This window comes from Hippocampus comes, unplaced genomic scaffold (genome assembly GCF_001891065.2).
Source record: "Hippocampus comes isolate QL1 unplaced genomic scaffold, H_comes_QL1_v1.1 scaffold121, whole genome shotgun sequence".
NCBI lineage: Eukaryota > Metazoa > Chordata > Actinopteri > Syngnathiformes > Syngnathidae > Hippocampus > Hippocampus comes.
The window spans coordinates 342,290-360,410 of record NW_017805986.1 but is presented as its reverse complement, the minus strand read 5'-3'; the positions used below and the strand labels follow the sequence as shown (position 1 = coordinate 360,410).

The 18,121-nt window shown below is 43.9% G+C and overlaps 1 protein-coding gene across 1 annotated transcript in view; it reads left to right on the top strand.

The window, feature by feature from the left end:
- LOC109528789 (cGMP-dependent protein kinase 1-like) overlaps positions 1-18,121 on the top strand; it is an 81,711-nt gene that overhangs the window by 8,425 nt on the left and 55,165 nt on the right.

Genomic DNA, 18,121 nt, shown 5'->3' with positions numbered 1-18,121 from the left:
CCAAAAAATCCCAACATCATGGTTTATATTCTACACGCCTGACAAGGCGGACATCGTGTGTCAGGGAACCTGAGCAGACAATGAGTATTGTGATGACGGCGGGAATGTTAAATGCCGCCATTGTTCTTCATTTAATCTCCCGAGTCATTGGAGGTGAGTCCCAAAACATTTTGTGAAGGGCAAAGTCAATTGGACTTGAAAACAGGATTACATTAGGGATACGAATCAGCCGGATCGGCCAACGTTATCGCATTTCTATTCGCGTCATTGAGAACTTTTCTTTTAGCATGCAGGTGGAAGGCGGCAGGCCTTCAATGCTTTTCCATGTGTTGTCTCGTATGTTTGATTCGAGGTTAAATGTTTCATTCTCCTTAGTTTTGTTTGTCAGTTTTACGGTACGTCTGGGAGTGACAAAGAAACCGCTTGAGGCTTGACTCTTTTTTTGGAAGAACTGCGTGAATGAGAGAGTGAGAACAGCCACCGAGGAATATTTTCAAAATATGAAACATTTTTAAAGCATGTGGAACAACATTTGGTGAAAGTAATGAAATTTGGTAGTTTGTTGCGCTTTTATAGCAAAGCTACATGGCAATAAATTTTATACAGTCGGAAAGCGTGTTTAAATGCTTCTGAGGCACCAGATTGTCAAATTATTAAATTATGAAGTTGCCACTTTGGGCTCTATTTCTGTAAACAGCGCCACTGCGCTCGGCATAAAAACTGGCGCATTTTGATTTCCGTGCCAGGGCGAAATTGTTGACCATGTTAGGGAATTTGATAGCCCGCGCTGCACCATGCTGGGTGTTTCGGCAGACTGAGGGTGTTTTCTTTGACACGCCGCCGGCGCGCACAATTTGGGGACTGGATGTCGACTAGACTTCAGATCAGCTCAGAGCAGGTCTAAGTCGTGGTGCAACGTGAGTTCAGTAGATTTGATCGAGGAGCTCTGCTGATATGTGGGTCATTTGTCCTATTTATATATGTTGTCTTTCATTCAGAAATATGACACAAGAAAAATAAACAAAAGCAAGACATTCTTCGAGACTTATCAATCTACCGTACAGCTGTTTGGCCTCTTTTAATAAGAATTCACTTTTCCTTAGTCTGCTTCGTTTTCGTGACGACCGAGTGATTCCGATGAGGACACCAAAAGCACTTTACATTGACATTGACCCATTCCAAAAATTAATGTTTCTTACAAATTATTCAAAAGAATAATAAACGCTAAGATGTTTTGCCGAGAAGCGTTGTCATGACAAATAGTCTGCCAAACGCAAATTGCTTCTTTGTGTTACCGTATTGCGGATTTTCACCGACTGCAGGTAGGTCTGGAACGCTTCCCCGAACGATAAGTCACTGTATTTACTTTGTCAATGTTGGCCCTGCGTTTAATATGCTTCCTTGCCATATAAAGAGGCTACGCGTGATAGCGAGAGCGGATGAAACACTGAAGCAGCGAAGCGCAAGCGCCAACTTCCTCAGTGCTCGAATGAGACCGTAAACGTTGCCTTCACGGATCCTCTATGTGTATCTCATTGTCATCGCGTGGAAAGAATGACATCACTAGCTTATCTGCGACAAGCCGACGGGGATGCGAGCCATCTAACGTGTCATCATGCAGATAAAATGCAAAAAGCACCCAACCGTTGATGAGACGCTCCAAGCAAATCAGGGATTAGATCTTTGACTATCATTGCGGAACGCATTTGCTCTATGGCGGGCATTGTGATGGCAGAACAACAATATGTCTGTACTTTGTATGTTGCACTGGAAAACTAAATCTGGTGTCGAGTGTATTATTATTATTTTTTTCCCCATGGTGGTTCAGTAATGAGGTTTGGTCGAACCTGCAAGAAGATGAACGTCCTGGACGTTGGCTTGTCACTTTTAGGCTCTCCAATGATTCATTTGTGTCAAAAGCGATGAGTAGTGATGTACACAATGATGTGAAAAAAGAAACTAGAGACTTAATTGTGGAGGGACTTTGCGATTTGAAGCGTATTGGAAATATGTCAACTCAGCTGCCATATTCTTTTTTTTTTTTTTTAAATGGGATCCTTTGAGTGACTTTATGTAGATTTACAAGTTTCATTCACTTACTTTTACTTCATTCGTTTGTTTTTAAGGGATTATGTCCAGAAAAGAGTTCAGGATTACAGTTTTGCAGCTGATTTCCATGGCCAGAAATAAAATTAAGAATGGAAACGTTTTATGTAAGGCTAATCTAAGTGGATTCACAGTGTAGTAGTAAAATTAGCATTTTGCTGCACCAGCTAGCTTGTTACGATCTTTGTCTGGCTACCACTCGTGCCGCACCAGCTAGCTAGTTATGATCTTTGGCTACCCTTGCGGTTACACAGTGGCGTAGGAGACTGGACGGGTTCAGAATTGTGTCCATGTCGATGTGAGAATTGTTCCTTTGTTGTGTGTTCACAAACACTCACATAGAATTTATTTTGCTGGACTTTCTGTTTTGGTGCACAGTTTTTTTAATTTTCTTAGTGCCATTGAAGCTATCATTGATTTGCGTTTGTTCTGAGGCGGTCTTTGAACGCCTCTCGAGCCGAATTTAGAAAGGAAGTCACTTTGCCGAAGAGAAAAGTGTTTGTATTCGTTTGGGAGTTTTAAAGAATGAATAAAATGTACGTTTAAAAGACAACGCTGCAGCTCGTTTTGTCTCGGAGCTGCAACGGTGGAGTCGCTCCTCGAACTGCCCCACGCGGCAGCGCAATCATAACCTGGTGAAATACAAATATTGTAAATGAACAAGCCATGTTCAAACTTTTTTTTTTCTTCTGTTGGAGCCGGAGTAGCCCCTCCTCTTCACCGCTCGAAGCATTTTTTGGAGGCACACGGTGAAAATGAATCCAGCGCCTCAGCTTTTGTACAATTTCCCACCGAATTCACCTGAGAAAAACATCTTTTTCTGTCGCAAGCCTCCCCGTTTGCCCCGGTAGTTTGCATGAATCATCGCGAGAGATCAGACGAGCCAGAAGGGATGTTGGCTCGCTGCTTTGATGAGACGCCCCATAATGAACTTTTGTTGTATTATTATTATTATTTTGTTTGCCCACACGGATCCCGTTTTGAAAGACAGGCCGACCGTCACTCGACACAAAAGTGTTGCCATGGAGACAAGAGCCACAAACAGCCGGGACAGGTGGCTAATGACGATAGGTAATAGAGTACTGTATTGGCAATAAAACTGCCAGAATGTGCTTCACGGTCACCATTAAACATAATCAAATGAAACCCTGGATGCAAATCGAGCCGAAACCCGAATGACACCTGTACTCTTGTACCCAGTTGCGGTTGACAGTACGAACAGTAACGCGTGAACCGGCGGACTCTAATCCCGAGCACCCGGGGAAAGAGATTTGAGGATTTGTTTGGATGGCATAAATACAGTGCACGACTGGGCACGGGCCAAACATTTGCAAAGTGAACACGATGGCTTCAATTGCTGCAGCTGGGAGATTTTTTTTTTTGGGCAACTGACTCGCAGGGAAAAAAAAATGGGCAGAATAATGAGCTGGCCTGGTAAATTGAAACTAAGGGACAAATTGTAAACACGCAGACATGTTCGCATAAACAGCTACTATGACGAGTCACGATAGCGAAAACTTTGCTCATTTGTTATCTGTGAATGAACGTTTCCCCCGAAAGGACACGACGACTTTGGGCAAATATGAGGCTTCAGTCTAATGTTAGCTTTTGTGGAACGGTAAACATTATTTGTTACACAGTTTACAACTTAGAGGTTTCGAAGCCACAATATTTTTTCAATGGATTGTTTTGTATTCAGGGCATAGAAGTGTTTTTTTAAAATATAAATAGCTTTTGTAATTATGACGATGCTCTAGCTAGCATAGGCTAGTGAAAGGATGCATTTCAACTCGTAAAAATTCTGGTTATGTTGCCACTCTGGAAAGAGATTTCCATCATAACTGGAACCTTGTCCTTGCTTACCTCTAAAACTGTCAAAGGAGTATGAAATATTTTTTTAAATTTGAGAAGAAAGTTGAAATTTTTCAAGTAAATAATCATATGTTGCTTTGCTCCAAAATCACTTAGACTGGACCAAATTTTTTTGTTTTAATCATGAAACGTCGAAGGCAATTAAAACTTCTACAATTTTGGGGGGGAAAATATGCCCAGTTTTTTTAATATACAATTTTTCAACTATTAAGCTAATATTAAGTCGTTTCATGACGACGTTTATACCCAGAAACTGATGACCGTATTTCCTTCAATCGTTGCTCTTCCTGAACTAGACATCACGCCCCAATTCATACATGGCTGTGTCATCCACTCAAATAAGTTCCCCCCTCGAATACCTTTTTATTATTTCCATTACTATTTCAGTTCACAGACTCTGTTCTTCACACGCTGACGTCTAAAAGGTTACTGTTGAACCTATTTGAACTCGCTCGCTACCCAAAACAGCAGCAGCAAAGCCAGTAAACTATGTGGAGTTTCGATGTTCCAAAAAAGGTTCATTGAAGGTTCTAAATTGTCCATTCGTGTTGGTCTACATATGCCCTGTGATTGACTGGCAACCAGTCCCGGGTGATCTCTGCCTCTCACCCAGAGTCATCTGGGATAGGCTTTCGCTCACCCGCGGCCCGAATGAAGACAAGCACGAAAGATAATGAAGTCAACGTTACATTCGGAGGTGATTCTTATCCCTCAGACCAAGCTAATCCTTCGATTCCCACTAGCATGAAGGACGGATTTACAGTTTCGCTTGGTGTTTTACTTTTTAATTACTCACCCTTAAAACAACTTTCAAAGCTCAAGAGCAGCGCTGCTTTTTGGATTGACGCCGCACCGTAAGAATAAAAACAAATAACTTTGATGGACTAAAGGTGTCTGCAGTCATACCGCTCGTACTGAATTATGCATATTGTCTTTTAGAGAGCTGGCTGGCGGCTTGCCCTCGTCCACATTTTACTAGCTGGAGTAAGCGAGTAGGCAGAGCCGGGGAGGGGGGGGGGACAGAGAGCCGAGTGTGTACAAGTGGGAGAGCCTGAGTGCTCACTCTACATTGACAGTTTCTATGTCGGGCTTCCATATTCAATGCGGTCATTGATGCTCAGAGCACTTTCTTGTGTTTTTTTTGGGGGGGGGGGGTTGGCGAAAAGCTTCTGGATTTGATAGGTTTTCAATGCACAATTTTTTTTTTTTTTTTTTGCTTTGACATGACTTCGGCAAAGGTAGCAATTTGACAGACTGCTGTAATTGAAGTGTGGCTTGACCTGAAACGTTGCGACGGCAAAATTGCATGTCTGTTCAAAAACATGCCTACCGGTATGAGGTTCGGTGAAATCTCTATAAGGTGCGTCAGAAGAATTCCAGGACTTACGGGCGTGGGGGGGAAAAAAAAAATCTGTTATTTTTGAGAACTGATTTTGAATAATTTGATACCTTGCAATCATTGGTTTGCTTGCCGTTTGTTGACTCCACTTTGGAGAAAAAAAAAAAAAAAAAAGAACCAACGCTTTGATCAAGGCTCGGCCATTGGTGAGGCCGCTTAAAGCGCCTTGTTCTGTGATTTGATCAGACCGATGCATTGCAGGTGAAAGAGGGGCAGGGAGAGGAAGAGACCGGGGGGGGGGGGGGGGGGGGGGGGGGGGGGGGGGGGGAAGGAACCACAGCTTTGACTGGGGCTTGGTGGCAGGTAAAGCAGCGCATTCTCGGCTGTGATTGGGCTCACGTCATGGCGAGACTGACGCAAGCGCAGGGAGGAGAAAAAAATTCTTAAGTGTCAAGCACAAGCCATTGGAAGGAGGGGGTGGGGGGGGCGCTCCCTTTTCGTGGAGGCTTCCCCAACTCTCTGGAGATGGAAGTTTCGAAAAAGTGGGTTCCTACAATATCGCAGAAAGCAGCTGAAACATTTTCATTTCTACAGAATTTAGGTTGCAGGATCTCTTTGTACTTGGTTGACCGTCTGGCCCGCGTCGAAGGGGAAGTCTCGTCGTTGGGTTTTGAAATATATCTTTTGCGACGTGACTTGAAATTTTCTCACACACCTCTTTCAAAATGGATGATTGAAGGCGTGCGGTTTTCCGGGGAAATACCCGCGGATAACAATCGGTATCCGTGTTTACCTCCTCCCCGCTTGTACTCGGAGTGGAGTTCCATTGCTCTTTTTTTACCGCCGCGCTCAAGCGGCTGGTCGACGTTATTGTGTGCGCGTCTTTCATCAAGTTCAAACAACACCTGGGATTTCCAAATCCCACGCGTCTGTCGGCACTTGTTGCCATCTCTCTATTTTGTCACGGGATCATTGCTGCTGCCGTCTTCCCGCACCTTATCACATCTGTCACCTTGCTCTCCAGCCTGCGGGCTGAAAAGCAGACGTGGAAATTTATCTGTTATGGCTCGAAGCGCTCATCAGACGTCTTTTGGTCTCACTGACGCCCTACAATCAGAATTATAATTCCAGGCAAGGACGAGAGGATGGCTGGCTTCAAACTTGTTGTCATTTTGAGAACTCTGCCCCTCGGCTTATTTTATTTTTTTTTTTTGTGGTAGAGTTTGACCGGAAAAACCCAAAAAAGCTGAGCATCAATATCCGTTTTATGCTAGCAGTCATGGGACAATGGCGGGAGTAGATAAAAGTCAAACATCGATGTCCCAGAAGCTTCTTTATTGCCATATGGACGCTTGTTTAAAAAGTACAGACGTACCCAAATGAGCCGGAAAAGTGAAACGAGTTGAGACGAGTGGTTGAGTGTGATTGTCTGAAAGTTTTGAGGTTCTGGGTTACAATCTTGGCTCTCGTCTTGGCGTGGGTTTTTTCCGGGTACTCCGGTTTCCATCCACATTCCAAAAGCATGCATCGCAGGCCGTTTGAACGCTCCAAATTGTCTCTAGGTGTGAGTGTGAGCATGGATGGTTGTTCGTCTCTGTGTGCCCTGTGATTGGCTGGCATCCGGTTCAGGGCGTCCCCCGCCTACTGCCCGAAGATGGCTGGGATAGGCTCCAGCATGCCTCATGACTTGTGAGGATAAAGCGGATCAGAAAATGGATGGATGGTCTTGATTTGATTGAGGTGGTCTAAAAAAAAGAGGTTTAAAATTTGACTTCCTTCCCCCTTCGTGAATGTCTTTCAGTTGAAAGTTTTTCAGTCGGACCCTCTGTAATCTGGCACGATAGACGCAATCAGCGGCGGCACTAGAGTGTGACTGCGTGTCACGCATGTGAAAAGGACGCAATGTGTGAAGCTAATTAGAAGGGGCACCTCTGGTTAGCGCCACGACCGGCACTCCGGCGTTATTATCACTCTGTTCATGCACTAATGATAAGGATTCCCCCCCCCGCCACCCTCACCCCACCCGCCCCCCTTCTGATTCCCCTCATCTCTTCGCGTGCTGATAAGCAGTATGAAAATAGCAAATGCTTGGGATTGCAGAAAGACAAGTGCGCGCACACCCAAAGCCACTGCGCTGTCATAGTTGCCTGGCAACTTAAGCGAAGCAGACCTTAAAAGTATTGCCGCCGCATTTTGGGGAAAGCTTCTCCAAAGCCGAGTAAGACTGACGCACTCTTGCTTTGACGCTCGCCGGGGAACGCCGCTTCAGCTACGTGGGATTAAGTTGTCAAATCCGTTGCGATGTTGCGTCCTGACGTTACTTGACATGTAGTGGGACCATGATGATAGTCCATCCATCCATCCATTTTCTCATCCGCGTATGCTCACGAGGGTTGCGGGCCGTGCTGGAGCCTATCCCAGCTGTCTTTGGGCAGTAGGCAGGGGGACACCCTGAACCGGTTGCCAGAGACGAACAGCCATCCGCGCTCACACTCACACCGAGGGACAATTTAGAGTGATCCATTAATCTGCCATGCATGTTTTTGGAATGTGGGAGGAAACCGGAATACCCGGAGAAAAGCCACGCAGGTGAATATGCAAACTCCAAGTGTTCCATTAACCTGCCATGCATGTTTCTGGAATGTGGGAGGAAACCGGAATACCCGGAGAAAAGCCACGCAGGTGAATATGCAAACTCCACGCAGGAATGCCGGAGCCGGAATCGAACCCTGCGCCCTTGCACTGTGAGGCCGGCGTGCTCACCAGTTGTCCACCGTGCTGCCCATAATAATCGTGAGAATAATAATAATAATAATAATAATAATAATGATAATAATAAAAAATATACAACACCAAAAAGTTTGCCATCCAGGCTGCCGTGCGAGTCCACTTCGATTGCTGGTCAAAGCGAAGGCACCGTCTGGGCAAAGAAACAAAGGCTGCGAGTTATTCAATCAAAAGGTTGTTATTCAATAAAGCACATGTGGAATTCTTACTTCACTTCCAGCTCTGCGTGAAGTGAAGTGATTCTGTTTTGCTTCTCCGCTTGACCGACTGTGCTGATGCAATATTTCGCCTTGAAAAATTCATGCAGTTTAGAGCAGAGTTGGGCAACCTCTGGCAGATTTTTATTTTTTTTTTCATGCACAAACCGAGTCACCGCCCCCCCCCCCCCCCCCCAAACAAAAAGATTGACTGAAATAATGATGATCTCCTCTCAATTTGCACAAATGTACTCGCTCAGTATGGGATGAGGGCCTAATTGATTTATTTTTGTTTAACACAAAGCTAATCCTGTATTTTAGCAACAGGTTCTGCTTTGACGTGGAAGAGCATTAAACTGTTCGGTCTATCGCTATATATATCGCCGGCATCGATAGATGAACAAATACAAGTTATTTGATTCTGCAGTAAGTAAATAATCGCTTTCGCTTTCAATTAGGTGGAATTGGATCATTTCCCGCAGCGCTCCTGATGATCACTCACAGCACACAAATGTGCCGCAACACAGTGGTAAGGCGATGACTGGTTTAGAGACTTAATTCCAAAATGCCGAAGGAAGAAAAAAAAGGAACACCAATTAGTGTTCGAGTGACATTAAGCACTTTTTGCCGGCGCCCACGTTGCAGCGTAGCCAATCTCATTATTTTCCAACTTTCCCCAGCCGAATCATTTCAATTGCTTTGGCGTTTCCTTCTTTTTGGGTCTTTTCAGCGATCCAGTTCTTCACGTAGTCCTCTGGTGTGACCGTCTATAAGGACTGAAAGATATTTTTACTTGTTGGAGATACACTGCAGTTAAGCCGAGCGTTGTTTATGGTGTGAGTGGAAAGGCGATATTAGTGCTAATCGTTACTTGCTTTTTTACGCCCAACTGAATATTTTTTGATTTTATGACAGCGCCGCAAAATGGAGTGCAGTTACAGAATACATTTTAATGCTACCCTGCAAGGCTGAATTAGATTGAGCTGCGATACAGTGTATTGAAATCTGTTCAAAGAAAATCTTAAATTGCTTATTTTTTTCCCCCCGGTGTTGTTGTCTTATTATTATGATTACATTTATTTTTTTGAAGACAGGACTTTTAGTTTGGACTTGCTATTTTATTTTCTATCCATTATTTCCATTATATAATCTGTGTTCTTTTGTAATTTTGCCATAGCAAGTAATTTATTGAAGACAAAACTCTGACTAAACATAACAACAACCAAAAAAACCCGAAAAAAAATCAAACAAAGTAACAAGCTCAGAAACTTGAAGGAACAATCAACTCAGACTATTCGCTAGCTGCAATGCTTCTTGGCCAAAGTGTCCTAAAAAAAAAAAAATTATGTCAAATCATCATCGTGGCAAAAGGCTATTATTTATGTTGTCATAGCAACAGTTGCTTTTCATGATGTATCACGCATGCACACGTTTTTTTTTTTTACACTCTGTCTGACGTTGCCTCAGCAGTTAGCATTCTTGTCTCGTTTACTTTAGCCAATATGTTGCTTCAAGGTTTCGATCAATAACGAGTTCGTCTCTGGACCGTCAAGCATTTTTGTGACTTTTTCTTGCTCCCTTTATGATTGGATCAAGCAGCCTCCATCTTCTCAGGATTTCCAATGACAACCGGTCACTTATGGCCAAGTTACGTATGTACTGTTTCCAGTCTTGTGGTGAATATGATATTTTTGTTCGCCACCAAGAGAGCACAAATATTGGTAGCCACCCAGGACAACGAACCCTTTGCCTCCTGAATTTGAAATAACGATTTTTTTTAGGGGGAGGGGGCGGGGGGGTTCCACGAAGGTAAACACTTGCTCAAGTGCTCCCTTCCTTCCTTAAGTGACTGCATTGTTGATGTCAATTTCAGTCATGAAAAAAGCCATGTAGATGTCATTTACTATCCGAGACTGCAGTTCCTCATTTCTTTAAAACAGATTTACATTTGAGTTCACAAAAGTAATAAAAATGATACTTCGCAATTTCTCGGTGAGCTGGTGCTGATGGTAGCTAAGTAAGCAACAATATTGACTCAGGGCAAGCTAGCCAGCTAGGACAAATAAGCTGTTGGTATTAGCTCTTAAGCTAGCAACACGATCGAGCCAAGCAGTCGCTAACTAACAAACTTAAGTACTAAACTTAAAGTAGCTCTGCTTTCTAAACTTGAAACAATTTGTTCCCCGGACAATCAGGGCGTAAAACGTAATTAAAAAAATCATTCAATTCAGTTTATTTCCTGTAGTTCAGTGTTGTAGATTTTTCGCATACTCTGTGCATTTACCTCCATGCTAATACTTGAATGCAAAACTAGCTGGTCAAAATCGGACATGAACAAGTTGCTTTTTCATTTTGCCACGCCATGTTCTTGTCACTTTACACCCACGCACACTCTCACAGGTACTTTGTTTTTTAATTCCAACTTCTCAAACTCCGGGAGACAGACACATTTCCCTCCATTTCACTCCGCCTCACATTTTCTACCCGGGTTGACCTCAATCTGTCCTCTTGTCACTCGCGCCCCGCACTCACTCATCGTCTTGTCTTTTTTTTTTCTTCATCGTCCTCCGTCCAGCCATCTCGGCTCATTTCCATCCTACTATCCTTCGGTATTTGTTTGTCCCTCATTTTCTCCTGATAGATAAAGGCCAAGGTGGCCTTTGTGTCAGGCGGGATGCCCATTTTTAGCTCCTGAGAGGCCGATGAATGCACCGTGCCGTGAAAGACGTAATTAGTAACGATCCCCGAGCTCTGATACCTTTTGAGAGTTCTTCAACTTGAGGCATGATAAATGGTGTGTGCCCAATGCGGTTTATTCTTTTTAGGATGCTTAAAGGGGACATGATAGTTTTTTTTTTTTTCACAACTCAAAAAAAGGTCCCAGCTGTCCTCTTGCTTGTGAATTGTTTTCACTGTTGTAGTTGTTTGGAGGTTTACGATTACTGTCAGATTTCTGTTAGCCTCACACTGTTTATTAGCATTAAGCTAGCGGACGTTTGCTCAACGAATTGAAATTGTTGATGTTTCGGGACATTGTTTAATTCTGTCGTTTTACGTGTGGATTTTCGTTATCGTGACAACTGGTCTTTAAGTGTCACTTGGAAATGGCTGATCTTTTCTCGTCTGGCTTGCCAACACATGGGGAAGTACTCAGTGTGAGTACAGTATTATGCAAATTAGCTCCTCTGTGACGTTAATAGCCATCAAAATTCAGACCAGCTCGCTCACAGACACATTTTCAGAAATAGGCAGCTGACGAAGGATTTACCTGGTTGTTAAACTTCACATTTTATGGGTGGACGGGCACTCCAGAGACCCAACTATTTATATAGAAGTGATTAAAAAGTCAACTTTCCGTAATATATCCCCTTTGAATAGTACGCCGTCCCATCAAGCAATCTTTGCCTTCATGTTAAAAAATTAATGCTACCTTATATGCCTCTCAAAGCTGCAAAACACAAAGAAAGGGTCTGTGTCGCCTGCACGTAGACTTGAAATTTTCTGGGAAAGTGTTTGCCTGAGAGGGACTTTTCAATCTGGTTAAGTCAACGAAATCGAGAGTGACATTGAGATACTGTAAGGCTTTCTTTTCAATTCCTCTCCCTTCGCACTTCTTGTTGAGTTCAGTTAAAGCTTCTCTGTTTGTTCTCTTTTTGAACTTCGATTACCACCACCAAGCACCTTCACCATAGTGCAATACACATTTCCTTTTTTGTGTGTGTGTGCGTGCGTGTGTGCCTGAGTCTGTAAGAGGGAGCGTGTTTGTGTTTACAGAAACCTAGCTCGAAGATTCTAAGCGAAAAACCCAAATGTAGTGACTGAGCGCTGCTGAGAATAGTGAAAATCCTGGACGAATTGACGCCACCTAAAAAGGTTTAGAATGGCCTATCGATTTCACAAGACGGTGGCAAAGCAGTATTTGTCAAGGAGCTCCACCACTTCATGTCGACATAGTTCCTTAGCAGTGTAATACTTTTATATTGGACAGGGCTTTGGCCTGAGCACAAAGTAAAGAAGGAGAGCTCTGGAAAAAAGCCCCAAATCAAAATGAAGTCAGTGTCAACGACTCCTGACTTTTGCGAGCGTCAACTCGCAGTGCCTGTAACTGGGCCGGTTTCACCTTTTTGCATCATTCTTTGGAGCCAACCACTGTGCTGCGGCACCTGCGAGCGCCTTGAGAGATTATCGGGGGCGCAGTGGGAGATCAGCCAACGTCACTTCATTGGCATGAAAAATCTTATTTTATTTACTCCAAATAATTTATTTTTGTTCACCTGTCTATGTTGTTTTGTTGCTACATAGTAACCACAGCAAATATTTGTATTAATTAATTGATGGGAAATTGTTACACATTTAAAGAGCCACTTTCTTCTAGTTTTCAAATGTCATTGTGAGTTGCCTTTTCAGATTTTTTTTGAATGGGGGGAAAAAAAATCGAATCTGAGATGGGTGGTCTTCAGGAAACATGGTCTAGGAGTGCGCCATTTAAGGCCAAAAATGAACTTGAATGCAATTGACTCTTCCTGCAGCAATGAATAAATAAAATAGTTCACTCAGCCGTTGGTTTGCAGGAGACCGTTGAATACTGCGGTCCACTCAATTGCCTCATGTTGCTTCGGTTGTGACGTGACACCAAAAACTGAGCACTCAAGTACCTGAATTATTTACATTCATTATTTTTACACTTGGACAGCTTCACTGCCTTCATGCGGAGACACTCCGTTGCAAAACCGGTACAGATTATTTGGACATTACCTCTGAATGGCCAAACAATGGCTGCCATGTTACCTGTTACATTTGAGGACAATGTGGACACAGCAAAATATATGAGCTGTTTGTTTTTGCAAAATAGAAAATGCCTGCAGGCAAAATGCGCACCTTTCACATCCTGCGGACCTCACGCACAAGAATACACACACACACACACACACACACACACACACACACACACACACACACACACACACACACACACACACACGAATATATCGTGCATGCAACTAGCGTGAAAAAAATGTGCCCATCGATTTTAATTACGGCAGGGTTACTAGTACAAATATTTTTTGTTCAAGAGCACCTTTGCGTTTCCATTCAATTAGTACATCTGAATGGGTGTAGCCCTGCTCCTCCTCCATTCTTGAGCTTCCCGTAGCGGCTCCTGTGTGTTGACAAGCTGATTGATCGCCCGAGCAGGAGTGCAAGCCAAAAAAAAAAAAAAAATTGTCATATTCACCATGCGTAATTAGCGGCTAAGAGACCGCGCCGCACGCACGTACTGTTTCTTTCACGCCGACCGGACTTAATTAGACAATACCAGAATGCAGATGAGTGGCGCGCCGAGCGCGCTGCCATGGCGGGGCGCTTTCATTTCCGCAGCTTGCTTTCATTGGGGCTAAGCAGCTGCATCGGCCCGGATGCGAGGCTCGAGGATGACATTGAAGGAGCAGGCCGAACGTTTCCCGCTTTTCACAGTCACGTTAGCGTCATTGCAGGCGTCTTATGAGTGTCACGAGTCGTGAGTTTGGGAACGGACCACTTCCTGGATGAGGAAACGCTGAAGGTTGTTTTTGTCCAATTTGAGCATTTAGTTCAACGCCATCTACTTTTACGGCTCCTCGCTGCTTCAAAAGTTTGCTTTGACCAGAAAATGCGTGAATTTGCATGTGCATACTAATGAAACTAATTTAGAAGGACTGCAGTGCCACATTGCGATGCCCCAGTCAGCTGCTAGCACAGCATAGCAAAGCACAGCGCTTTTCTTCGCATTACAAGACAGCAACACATTTAAACGTAGAAAGTTAATGAAGGTTGCCATTTACTGATGTTTAATTTTCAAAGGAGCATGTACGGTAGGCCTGAAGTGCAAAACCCATCAAACAAATAACCAAACTCAATATCCATCCATTTTCTGATCCGCTCTATCCTTACAAGGGTCACGGGCGTGCTGGAGCCTATCCCGGCTGTCTTCGGGCGGTAAGCGGGGGACACCCTGAACCGGTTGCCAGCCAATCGCAGGGCACACAGAGACGAACAACCATCCGCGCTCACACTCACACCTAAGGGACAATTTTTGAGTGTTCAATCAGCCTTAGTGATCCGGATTTTGATTCTCTTTTTCATTGCACATTGTCTTGTCCCTCTCGCTCTGCTTTTGCAACTCCGCATCCTCCTCCGGCTTTTATTCCCTCCGCCCACATAAAGCGAGAAACAACAACCGGCAGTATTCTTGTCATTTCCAGCATCGGTTTCTTCTCAGCTCATTAATATCGCATAATTCCCTTGCTCTTTTTTTTTTGTGTGTGTGTGTGTGTGTGTGTGTGTGTGTGTGTGTGTGTGTGTGTGTGTGTGTGTGTGTGTGTGTTTGTGCTCACGAAACACTTCAGTCTGTACCCAACCCATAACTCGAGGAACATGGCACTTCTTCGATCAGAAGGAATTACAAATCATAAAATGTTGCTTTGTGTCATAAATTAGCCTCAAAAACTTTTCACTCAACGGCTCTTTCGTAAGAGAATCATTTTGCCGGAGCCGATGCGGCTATAAATATCTTGGTATCTGTTTGTTTGGGTTTAGGAGGATCTAATGGCTCTTCACGGATTTGATTCTTGGGGCTGTTTGAGGTTTCTTAAAGCAACAATCTGTAGCGGCGTCTTGTTGCCACGGCAACCACGGCTCATCTTTTTATCAGTTGACTCGCATCAGCGTCTGTGCTGCTTTTACCGTTATTTGTCTTCAGAATGTGCGTTGCTTTTACGTCTCTTCTCAGGGCCTGCTTGAGATTTAATGATTGACTCGAAGGAAGCTGTTTTTTTTTTTTCCCCCATAAATAAATCTTGAATGTTCTGAACTCCCGTTTCCATGCCAGTAGGTCTGCCTGGATGTTGTTCACAGTGCATTTGCCTCATTTTGCCTCGGCCAGATCCTTAACAATCGATTTATCGTTCATTTTTCCTGGCCTCTGAAAAGTCGATTATTGTCTTTGCGCCATCGAGCAAATAAAAGAAACTTTTTTTCTTACCTACTGCTTGAAAATGGTATTTTTCTCCACCCCATTTTGGCTACATTTTGAGATTTTCGGTCAAGGTGAAAACAATCAATCCTGTGATTTTTTTTCCTGCTGGAGAAAGAGACATCCCACTTACTTTCATACGTGGGACTAAACAACAATTTTGATCATCATCTTTCATCTATCAAAGACAGCAGATGGTGATTTCTAAGAAGCGTTTTCAGCCTCTGCTGAATAGATTCTGTGTCTGCCCAAAAGAGATTGCGAATGTTTTTCGGCTCATTTCAGCAAACCCTTCAAACTGTCACAAAGAAGGCGATTGAAGAGGTCTCTGTGACGTCACAAACCTCAGGTGCCTTGTGTCACCCACGTCTCGTAAGCCAACGGCAACGGCTCATTCATCACCGGGACAAAAAAACAAAACAAGACAACAACGTTGGACATGATACGCTATCGCCTTCTTTGTGACTCCACTCGATTGGGATCGCATCGGCTCATCCGGGTGGCGGCAAAAGGTCCAGCGGGATGACATTTCGGCATGTGCACTCCATTATCCTCCGTGGGATTTTAATTCCCCGGCATCCTGTTACTTGATGTTCCCGAGCCCCGCCATCGCAAAAGATCAGGGGAAGGGAAAACACATTCTGACCATTCAATGTTACGGCCTCGGTGTGAACCATTCAGGATGAATGTAATGTGCTTTTCCCACTCCCCATTTGTATGTTGAATCCTTTCGGGAGCAATCCGCTAGCTAAAGTGGGGTACAAATGATATCTGCAGCTGTTGTATGTAAATAAACAGGTATTGTATTATATATTGTAAGATGTTGCATGGAATACTAGCACCTTGTGTTAAATCTCCATAATAATCCAGATAGGAGTGGATCTCCAAAATGCAGACAAGGATAAGATCGTAAACAAAAAAATTTTGCCGGTATTTATCAAACGCAGGAGCTGCAAAGTACAACAAGAGACAAAACAACAAAACAAAAACGCTTGCAAAAGGCAAAGAACAAGATCAACGTGAATTGCTGGTCGCTCAAATACGAAGCGACAAAAATGTGGCGAGAAGCGAAGAGACAAAAAGTCTTGAATGTCTAGAATAATCAGGCACTTGGAGACAGAAGTCGTGAGCAAGGCTGAAATAATCCGACAATCATTTGTCAACGTGGCTGGGTTGATAAAGGCAGATGCATAATGAGCTAGATCAGCGGCAGGTGGGCCTCTGGAGGGAACGCCCTCCACTCAAGTCTCCAATGTCAAAACTAGAGTATATCACCCTATTTTAATAGATTCTTACAATAGATTCATCAAAAACATTAAATCGCCTCATTAAAACTTGTACGCAAAAAATAAACTGCAATCTTATTGTGTACCCCCCCCCCCCAAAAAAAAAACACGCCATCACCGGGCCTTTTAAGTGCCATCCAAACGATGCAGCTCAGAAAAGGAGCAAGCAGTCACTCATGTTGCTTCTACTGCCAGATATTTTTAGCACCAGTGAGAGATAAAGTTGACCCAAAAGACAGCGGCTCTCTGGAAGACCTCCAGAATCTCATGTGATCTTGAGACAGGAGTGACGGTGCTTTCCCGACGTCCCGCAATGTGCCGCGTAATGCTTGCGTGCATTCAAATGATCCGCCAAAGACAAAAGCCAACGTCCCTCAGGGTGGGCTTGAAAGATGGCATGCTGAGACGCATCCAGCGTCGGGGGGGGGGGGGGGGGGAGAAAAACACACATCTAGTGACAGTCATTACGCATGCAGAATTGTCTGCATTTTTAATTCCGCGCCTCGATTTTTCACGAACGCGCTCCGTATTTGAGTGTTGACCGCACGTCCACGGCTGCGCCCTTACTCGGCCGTCAGATGTGCTGCCCAGTGGAGGTGTTTATTTTCGCCGTGGTGCTATTTGCATAGGATTTGAATAACTCTTTCCGACAAGAGGTGAGCTGGAAGCTTCTGCACCTACCGCTGTCATAAAACAGGCCTTATGAAATGCACCCCAAAAACAAAACAACAACAACAAAAAAAAAAAATCCATAGAAATGAGAGCCAATCCCGCCCGCATTTAATGAACTTGTTCTTTTTCGAAGAGCGGCATTCATCAAATTCAATGCGGCTATTCACTGCAAACATTCCAGCGATGTCCAAACTGGCACACTCCACTGAGTTCAATAATTAATGGCCTGCTTCCACACAGGAAATTATTAGTTTTGTGCATGACAATGTGAAAATATGCTGGCGTTTATCCTCGCATGGATCCAAAAGCCAAATCCGTGTTGATAAATACACCCTTGTGTGTGTGTGTGTGTGTGTGTGTGTGTGTGTGTGTGTGTGTGTGTGTGTGTGTGTGTGTGTGTGTGTGTGTGTGTGTGTGTGCCATGTCCTTTTGAAAAGGTCGACACTTATCCGACGATGCTGGCGATCCATTCCTGTTAAAGCAAACAGTGACAAATGTTTCCTCGTCATGTCCGATCAACACCCTCCTCAAATGTTTACTTGACACTAACATCAAAAGTGGTGTAATAGAAGCCCTTTTAAATGACCGTATTTTCTGCACGATAAGGTGCTTCGGAGTATCAGGCGCACCTTCAACAAAGGGCCTCTTTTAAAATGGTTTTCGTATATAAGGCGCACCGCATTATCAGGCACATAGAATAGAAGCTACAATAGTGGCCGCGGTTGCGCTATGCATCCACTAGATGGAGCTACGCTAAATGGAATACAATACAATACAACACAGCTTTATTTATAGAGAGCCTTCACAACCGCCGCGGCTGTAACAAATCCATGAGAAGCGTTGACAAAAAAAC